The sequence below is a fragment of the Pinus tabuliformis genome, chromosome 8 (genome assembly GCF_031772625.1).
Source record: "Pinus tabuliformis cultivar Carrire ecotype Pingquan chromosome 8, CPIR1, whole genome shotgun sequence".
Classification (NCBI taxonomy): domain Eukaryota; kingdom Viridiplantae; phylum Streptophyta; class Pinopsida; order Pinales; family Pinaceae; genus Pinus; species Pinus tabuliformis.
Window position 1 is genome coordinate 486,532,071 of NC_142294.1, and position 9,908 is coordinate 486,541,978.

A 9,908-nucleotide genomic window follows, 5' to 3' on the forward strand; every position below is an offset into this window, starting at 1 on the left:
CCTTTCTTTGCTTCTCCTTAATCAACTTTTGTGTTATATTTTTTCACGGATAACTTGGGTAGAGTGCATGTAAATATGACATTGGAACTTGGCATGAAGTACTGACATCGAGTGCATCGACACCTTAATCGAATACAGGCAAAGAGCCCTCACTCGGCCCAGAGTATAACACTGAAACATGAGCAAGGTTGTGGAATAGTGGCACTTGGACAAAAAAACAAAGTAACAAATGTAAAGCATGCATCTCTGAGCACATTTTTTATTTTTAAGAATTAGGCATTATTAAATTAAATGAAAGAATTCGTAATCAACTTGCCACTACTCACTCAAATTTGGAAAATAATATTAATAATCAACTTACTAATAGTCATACGAATTTGGAAAATAATATTAATAATCAACTTACTAATAGTCATACGAATTTGGAAAATAATATTAGTAACAAATAAAGTAAGAAATATGATAAATGTAAAACTTTATTCCCAAGCATGTGGGGCAGTGCATGCAAGTGCAGGTGTCCTGGAGATCCAACTACCGTGGACCACCTGCATGCATTACACGTGCTATTGCATAACCGTTTGGATAGTCTCCAAGAGAGCCATGAGCCATCCATACTCATCTTTCTTGTAACAACTGTGTGGCCTGTAAGAAATGTGTCCAAAGAAATGTTTTCACATGTAACAAATGCATCGCCTCATCTTGCTTGTAACAACTACGTGGCCTGTAAGAAATGTGTCCAAAGAAATGTTGTCACATGTAACAAATGCATCACCTGTAAGAACGGAGGAGATATAGCATCATCGCCTAACAAATGAATGAAAATTCATAAGAATAAATGACGAGATATAGCTTCATATGCCACCCTTTGCCAGAGCCTTCCACTTTGAACTAAATAGGTGCATGTAGATGAATGGGTATGGGAATGTGAGAATGTGAAAATATAAGAATGCGGCACTGTGTAATCTAGGAAATGCCACCATGGCTCCTTAGTTTATAGATCAGAGAGGGCATTTTTAAGTAGGAGTAAAATCCATTTAAGAGGAGGATTCTTGCCCTCACAAGAGAAGTAAATTTATTGAACAAAAATAGATTCACAGAGGATCTTGCCTACCTGACAGTGAAGCTTCCTGGACCCTCTACAATGCTCCAAAGGCCTTTTCTTCAGGGACGTCCATGGATTTACAAACTAAAAGTATGTCGTTGCTGCATGCAAACTGAAGATATGCTTTTGCATATATCTTTCCATTTAAACGTTGTTGGATCAGTTTGCTGCTGCTGCAAACAAACTGAAGGCATGCTTTTACATATATTCAGTTTGTTTTTATTATTATAAATTTTAGACATTACATAATTAAAATTAAAAGAGTGACCATTTGGTTCAGCCCATTTTGAATACGAAAGTAGTAATTAGAGAGAGTAATTTAATATTTCTATTTATGATCGATAGAAGCCCTTTTTTATCTCCACAAAGGCCTCCACGAAACACTGGCACAGGGCATTCGCGTCGATGTAGGCCTTTTGAGCCATCACTTCCATCTTAATCGTGTCCATATAGCTCACAATGAACACAGATAGTGACTGCATAAAAAAATTACATATTTACATCTGTTGAAGCGGGAAGAATATGTTTGAATCTCTATCAATCAAATAATGTTCCAAATGATTGAACTTGAAACAATATACCCAAAAATATATAAATCTACAAGCTTTTGTGCTACTGCTTTGATTTCAAGCAAAAATACTAGAATATGGGTAAAGGAACCTGAGGAGTCTATTTACTTACTTGAGGTGCATCGGATACAAAGAAAGAAAATATTTTGATTGTATTCCCATCCATGGCTATCTTCTCCATGGGGCCAATCATATTTGATATCATTATCGTTGTATTGGCAATATTATTGTATAAATATCTATAAATCTCCTGTACCAACCGTATAATGAATGAGAATCCAAAATCGTTGCAAACAATAACGAGTTTTGGGTAATGGGGATGTTACATATACCTGCGGTCCGGTCCTTTTAATCTTGCAAGGCATCTCAGAATTCCAACATTTCGGCTTGTCACATGGACGGGCTTCTACTTCATTTGGAGATTGCAACTACCCTTTCAAGCTTAGCTGCTGGTAGCTGCTTTCTGCGGAGAATTGATAGCCCAAAGCCCATGTTGAACCACTCTTCCGGCCGTACCTCGTTGTCCAACACTGTAAAGAAACTCAGGACACTTACCGCATTTGTAAGTGACACTTGTGGTCCATGAAAATGTGTTGGCATGTCACAATAAAACGTGTTGACGTCTTGCAATATCGGAAAACGTTGGTTAAATGGGTCAGTACGACGTATAATCAATCGGTCGCGGCAATAAGACCTCGAACACAAAACTTTGGATAAAACAAAAAAAACGACGAAATGTTTATTTAAAGCAATTGTTAAATGGTTCGGTACACTTAAATTAATATGAAATGGATCGATATCGATCGCTATAGTCCCATGCTGAGGCAGGGACTAATAAGATAGTAACTATATATATTTTAGAAAAAAATAATAATACTGATAATAATTTAGAAGTTATTTTTTTGGAAATTAAAAAAACACTGGTCATCATGGGTTTTTTTGTTTTTTTTAAAGACAAGAAATATATATTACATTTATTTTTATTTATTTAATTTCATTATCATATTTTGTATTTATATTTACTTAAAAAATTATTTATAAATTTTATAATAAATTGAAACTATAAAATTATTTTAAAACTTTTTAGTAATAAATTATATATTTTTAAATTAAATGAAAAATATTTAGATTTAATATATGTGTGAATATAAAATATGAAAAATATATGTCTTATTATTTATTATTACTAGAGTAAGAATATGTATTTATTCAAATACAATTTGCATTAAATTTATAATTTAAAATTTTCTCTCATATAAAGTCATATTTATTTAACATAAAGAAAATGTTATGGTGCTGAAATAGTCTAATGCACTTTTCATATATATATCATTAAATTTTCTTTAACACACTTTTCATATTATATATAATGAAAAACTCAATTCATGATGAATCATTATTAACGTCCATTGAGATCAATGAAGTTTATTGTACCTTAAGAAAGTAACACATTAAATAAGATTTTTTAATATTTTATTTCTATGATCAAAGAAAAGGGAAAGAAGTGTTCCTAGATCATTATAGTTTTGTTGACTAAACAAGTCAAGAAGGTTGGTAGTGTGGCAAATGTTTTGGAAATGAGAATGTATGTCAGTAAGAGTTGGGCAATACAAGAGAAAGTGTTTTTCATCTTCAACCCTCTTAGTATCACACAATTGACATATTGTTTCATCCCAATGTGTTTTAGGAATAGACCAATGTTTGGTTTCACTTCAAAGCTCATGGGAATTAGTTCTTATCTAAGCAATGCTCATTTTATTCTTAGCACTTTGTTGACGGTGTTATACCTTCCAACATTCAGGGGATCTCCCTGATATGAAGTCTAAATTAAATCTCACATTGTTTGGTGTAGGAGTCTCATCCGGAATATGACCCAGTTGCTAATGAAATGGATTTTAATGATATCCTTTGGTGACTTTGGTTGGAGCAAGTGTGTGACTTTGTGAAAAGTCAGGTGCAATGCATGAAGGTTCTAACACACGAAGGGAAAGTGAGTGATCCCCTTAGAAGCCTATAATAGTACGCACCTTGGAAGGAACACATGAGCATAAAGAAATCACAAGCTAGCTTGCAAAATAGTTCACAAGTTAATCGTGATGGAAAAATACAACAACGCACATTCATCAAGATTCGTACCAATGCAAATGAAATAGTTCATAAGCATAAGCGTAAGTGAAATAACATACATAGCAAACATAACAAAATAGTCCTACTATATTCAAAACATATGCATGAAAGCATGTGATGAGGCTCATCAATAGGTACATTATGAAGGTCATGATGCCATCCTCCTACTTTAGAACTATCTCTTTCTCACATTTGTTTACATTTTTTGTTATATTATGCTTAGTCAGAAGGATAAAACATGTTTGTCATCTCATGTGGCCTAATATAGTTTATTTATAGGAAATGGAGCAATTTTGAGATAATTTCTATACAGGGGCTCAGAGTAGACAAGAAGGCGAGAATCTAGGGGGTTTTCCACCTCCTTAACTCCAAAAATCATCCCAAGATCACAACAATCTCTCTCTCATTAGCTTGAGGTAATTGGCAGCGAAGAAAGTGCAAGTAATGAGGAACAAGATCTACCATTCTCGAGTTGGAGGAGACTAATATTCCTATTTTATATGGATTTGATAGTAGCTACCCTCTTGTATAAATAAGAATGAAGAAGAGCTCACTAGGATTCGTGTTTTGTTTTCAGCTACGTATCTATTGAGCTCAAGTGCTTGGCACTATTATCTTTTACTGCTATGTGATGTATTAAACATTGATTTAATGATCATGGGAAGTTGCTTATTGATTCATCACCAAGTTAGCTCCAGAGGGCTGAGGATCTTAGGTTTGGGCCCAACCCAAGTGGCTTAGGTCCCTCTCGTGTATTTGTACCTATTTTAGTTTCAGAGTACTTCTTAATTTCTTTCATTCTAGTAGAGAATAATCCATCAAAATGTGTGATTGCAGCCTCTGCCTCATCTCTCTCATGGGAGCATGAATAAAAGGATTTACAACCACAACAAAAAATTATTATGTTTATGATTTCTAGGAAGAAGATTTGTGTCTCTCATCTTATTTTTCATGTGCACGTTATAGCTTAGGAGTTGGTTTATTGATTAAATCATAGTTTTGGCATAGATTAGATAACATTTAAATTCAACTAATATTTTCCACTACTAGTTGTTTCATTTTGTCAATGATAAATGGGTATATGCATGTGATGATTGAAGGGATGTTTGGATCTCCAAGCAAGGGAAATTTGACCACCTCCATCTTGGACTTCCTCACCTTCTCTTTTGAACCCCAAATTTTGTCTTAAAATTATTTGCATGAGATCATTTTCCTAGGGCCACCGAGAGCATCCCCCCTAGTGCAAAATAGACCTTCCAAAGGCTCTGATCTTAGCTAGGGGATTTGTCCACCCTTCACTCATTTACCTCAACCTCCATCCACTTTCACATACCCTTAAACCATCATTTCCACCTTTTTAACCTTCTCGATAGCCCTCTTGTAGCATTACAAGCCTTCCTATAACAACTTCATATAGCACACCTGTAACATCTTGTCTCTTCACCAGTTTTGATCCTTGCTGCAATTTCGACTTAGGTTATAAGGATGTTTACCCCTAGCTATGACTTCACGATCAAGGAAAGCTCTTAGGTCACTCCAAACCCTCCTTTTCCTTCACGGAAAAATAGAATAGTGATGTGTTTCCTTATCACAAATTTTGCACAAATAGAACAATGATTTACATGCAAGTGTGAGCTAGTTAGATGGTACATAGAATTTTTTATTATGGTTTGGTAGGGTAGCTTCTTTTCTGCAAATAGATATGATAACTAGATGGATGATTGCAAGATAATGTAGTTTCATTCTGCAAGTAATTTAGCTCTTGCCTTTTCATGAATTTTTTCTATAGCATTAACAAGTTAAAGTAAATATAATTCTCCTTTTCATAGTTAGATATAGCTTCCAAATTGCACCTTCATTATCTAGCTTTCATTCTAATTCAGTAGGAGGAATGGGCTTCGAGCATTATTGATCATATTTCCTAGTTGAGGGTGACATAAGTAGAATTCCATCTATTGTGCATATAGCACTGTCACCTTGAAGTTTGTATGAACCCTGAGATGATAAATAGAGTTGCGGAGCCCTTGAGAGTTGCAACACTCTTGGTGCAATACTAGGGTTCACCAATTTTTGGTGTTGTTACCAGGGAGGTGTCTAATTAGATGTTATTCTTACTTAAGCATTTTTTTATATTTTGCATACTATTTTGAAGAAGTAACATAAAAAAGAAAAAGAAAAAAAAATATTTCATGCCTCATAGGAGTAAATACACTCAAGGAAAATTCTTACCGAAAGCCCCCACACCCTCAAGTAGTCAACCTTCACTCTTCTTCGGTGACTGTCAGCTTCCCTCTCTGACTATAGGGGAGTTAGAAGACTCTCTAGGTGAGCAACCTAAAATCTTTGAAGAACCTATTGTGGAAGAAGAAGAACCCACTTCACCTACCCAACCTATGGTTGAAAACAAGAACAATGAGGTTTTCCTTATCAGAGAAACTAATGGAGTGGCTAGGAATGAAAAATATAAGCCCTACTTCCCTTTCACATTTCCATGGATTAGCCTCCAAGTATCCTGATACCTTCAAGTTTGAATTTTTTGTTGTTTGTAGGACCTATGACTATGTCTATTATGACCAAAAGATGAAGTTATTCCCCTCTATCCTTAAGAATGTAGCCTTACACTGGTTTATGGGTATGCCTGGGGGTAGCATCACTACCTGGCCTCAAATGCAACAAGTCTTTAATGACAAGTACATGGACTACTGTAGGTCCAAAGAAACAAAGGAATAAATATTTAGAATGACTCTTAGACATGATAAATCCTTAGAAGACTATGACGAGAGATTTCAACTTAGTTATAGGAGGGCCAAATGCACCCTTAAGCTTGAATCACTCAAACTAGTTCTTCTCCAGGGGATCAGGGAGGACATGTTGGAGACCCTCAACATGTTGACTTGGGGAGATATCTATCAATTATCCTATGATGACACTAAAATTGTGTTCAATAATCACTCTAGGGATGCTAGAAAGAAGGGTAGGGCTATTCAGGGCTTGGTCAGTTGCTCTTCTTCCACAATTTCCATAAAAAATGTGATTGTGAACATGTAGGTCCTTTCCATGAATTTTCTATCAAAATAGCACATTACATCAACATTTCATATGATTAGGTGGCCTCAACCTGCCCAATGGGAAACCAGGTCTGTTGGCCACCTAACAACATGATAAATCATCTAGTGACAAAAATAATAAGCCTTACTAGCCACAATATATATGCCTAACTGTCTTTGTTCTTCCTACTATCTAGATAACTATAAACATAACTGACAACATTCCTAAAAATTTGACACTACGTCATACAAAAACTAAAACCAGAAATTTTGTTTTTTTTCCAATTCTACTTTATAATATTATTAAATTCAAAAATATACTTTTTAATAAATAACAATTATTTTGTTGTGTTTAAAATAAATTTTGCAGTTCAAATTTTATAATATAATTTTTAATAAAATATTATTTTATTTTTAATTAAAATTTAAAATATAATTTGAAATAAAATTCTTATTTTTAATATTTAAAATATATTTTTTAATTTATAAATAAATTTAAAAATATCCCATCCATATCAATTTAGCCATTTAAATATATCATTTAAAATAGTTTTAATTAAATTTTAAATAAAAGTGATTATATATATATATATATATATATATATATATATATAATCATTATATTAAATTAAAATCAAATAACTCCTCTTTATATATAATTATTGGAAATAAATACTTAAAATTTTTAAGATTGAATGAACTTTTTTATGTTAATAAATACAATAAAAGAAAACCTTAACAGGAAAGTTAAACATTGTGTAAACACTATTTACTTGGAAAAAACAACATATATCAATTTTGCACCTAAATCTATCCAGTTTCCAAAGTGCTCAAACATTACACATTCGAACACTTTTTTGAAAGATGTTTGTATCTAGCTTGGCAATATTTATCTTGCACCTAGATGTATCATGTTTCCAAAGTGCTCAAACATTTACACATGCGAACACTTTTCCAAAAAAAGGTTTATATCTAGCTTGGCAATATTTATCTTGATACAATTGGTCTAATATGGCATCAATGTATATTTGTTGTTGACTATAATTTTGTTGAATGCCTTGTATGGATACCCATTCACCAAGTCTCATTCGTTTTTGGAAACATTATGATGGGTGACTAAAATGTTGAGGTACATGTCAAATAAGATGTCCTAGTAGCTAATGTAATTGTTTTTTAACCTCATTTTCTTTATAATGGGTTACCTATAGAGCTCAGCACAATGTTTGGTATGGAGAATCTAGAAATATTTGGATTTCATGTACCACATCTTTTTTGAGTAGTAGTCCTATATGAATGTAGTGATTCCGATTAATGGAACTTGAAGTTTAAAATAGGATTCTTAAAGAAAATAATAAAATAATAATTTTAAATTTTTAAAAAAGATGAAAATAAATTAGCATTTTATTGTATTTTTTTGCTTTTTTCCTTGTAAACTTATTTAAATGACAAGTGCACAAAATCATTAAATGCAAAATCCAATTCCACATCCAAAAAATATCTACTTCACACATTTGTAAATTATGTCTATAAATACTTAACCATTTAATTTATATAATTATGATAGTAATTCTAATTTTTAAAATTGAAAAATCAACCTTAAATCTTTCTATAAAATAGTAACAAATTAAATTTTAATGGTTTTATAATTGATAATAATAAAAAATTATCTTTTTTCATGATGCGTTCACGGTCACTACTCATGAGTCACTTGTATATTGGCTAATAGGTTATAAATCCCAATACCCGCACGACATACGTTAAAAAAAAATAGTTAAAAAATTTCAAACATTAAAATTTATCCAGGTTATTTGTGTGCTTTATACAATTTATTCACGCAAAGGAATTATTCATTCTATGTATATGTTAGACAGCTTGGTCATAATACACAGATTCAATTCAGTGTATATTGATTATATATATGCATATTGCAATCTATTTTCATTAATAATTTATTAATAATTTTTTTAATATATTTTTAAAATAATTGTGTGTGTGGCCTAGTTGTTTGTAAGAATACACATAGCTTAAGAATACACATAGCTTGGTCATACACAGCGTGGATGTATAATGATTATATATATATTATTTTTATAGATAATTTATTATTATTATTTTTAATATAATTATTTTGACAAGTGTATTTATTTGAGAGTTTGGATGTTGTTTGTTTGTTTTTTTTTTTATATTTTATTTTATTATGAATTTACACACATGATTAAGTGATAAAAAAATAATTTTGGTTGTATAATTTGATCTAAGTTTGCGATTTTTTAGAAAGTTATTAAAGATAATCAATATTTATTAGTTTATCTAGCTATAGGATTGAAGCGGGTACATTATCTAACGATGGGCATATATTGCCCGATGTATATGCCCACCAAAAGATTGAAGCAAGTACATTATCCAATGGTAGGTATATACTGTCGGACGTATTAAGGGCCAGATAGACTGATAAATATGTCTTCTCGGGGTCATATCTTGCCTGGATAGACTGATAAATATGTCTTGCCCGGGTCATATCTTGCCTCTTACAATGTAATTATTTTTTTACGATAGGGCCACATATCTCCCGTTACAATGTAATTATTTTTTTATTTCTAAAATAGTAATGGGAGCGCTCATTTGTATCTAAAGAGCTTCCATTATCTAGTGGTTAGATCATGGCAATCATGGCATTTCATGAGCCAATGCCACGTTAAAATTCAATTACCATCCACCCAATTGGTTAAGAATTTACCCATCTACCTGTTCCAATCCATTCAATCGTTTATCATTTAAGCAATCAAGTGCAGATACAAAACAATTCCTCTCATGCGGGGGTAGATACCTATGGTTACGGGCATCGTCTGGAGTCCACAATGTCCAAGAATATTGATTGATCACCTTCTTGATTAGTTTCAGATGATTTGATGTTATGATGGAGTTTCAGATCTCATGGATGAATTGTTACAAATGTTGTTCAACATACGACATATGGGACCTATTCTATCAGTAAAGGTATAATCACCATTGTTATGTAGCCTGATATTCCTAATGAACAATGTTAAACTTTTCATTGACTAA